Source organism: Meleagris gallopavo, unplaced genomic scaffold, assembly GCF_000146605.3.
Source record: "Meleagris gallopavo isolate NT-WF06-2002-E0010 breed Aviagen turkey brand Nicholas breeding stock unplaced genomic scaffold, Turkey_5.1 ChrUn_random_7180001859793, whole genome shotgun sequence".
NCBI lineage: Eukaryota > Metazoa > Chordata > Aves > Galliformes > Phasianidae > Meleagris > Meleagris gallopavo.
The window spans coordinates 1-503 of record NW_011125623.1 but is presented as its reverse complement, the minus strand read 5'-3'; the positions used below and the strand labels follow the sequence as shown (position 1 = coordinate 503).

Sequence of the window (503 nt, the reverse complement as noted above, 5' to 3'; positions counted from 1 at the left end):
CCCACTCCTACTTCCATTGCCATTAGTCATACCTTCAAGTCATTATTGAAGAGCTTCCCCACACTCTGGAAGCAACCGTTGGATAACTGATGCTTCTGCAGCCAGAGCACAGCATCTTGCACATGATTTTGCTGATGTAAATGTAAGAGCTGGCCTGCCCAAAGGACCTGGCCACAAAAGCTGTCAGCCTGTGGGCAGAGCACATATGTCACATCCAGGAAGTAGAATGGATGCTAGGTTTGGGATGACAGCTCCAACTCTGGCCACTCACCATGTGTTGCCCTGGGTGTCAGACTTCCCAAAGGCACTGTAGGAGCCATCATCATGTTTGTAGAGCAGCTGACGCTGATAACCTATGAAGACAGGGGCAAAAGCAACTCTTAGTGTGAAAACATGTACCATCTCAAACTGTGCTTTTAATGTAGGAAGAAGGCTTTTACAGCAAGAGACTTCACCAGCTCCTACAGAGACATTGAGCCAAACTTACTATATCACGAATGTCT

At 47.1% G+C, this 503-nt stretch overlaps 1 long non-coding RNA gene across 1 annotated transcript; it reads right to left on the bottom strand.

Annotated features, from left to right (window-relative positions):
• Positions 1-132: 132 nt before the first annotated feature.
• LOC109364465 lies at positions 133-489 on the bottom strand. Its single transcript, XR_002110398.1, has 2 exons — positions 272-489; positions 133-188 (listed from the first exon to the last, which is right to left on the bottom strand). It is a non-coding gene; the product is annotated as an uncharacterized LOC109364465 (long non-coding RNA).
• Positions 490-503: the final 14 nt, after the last annotated feature.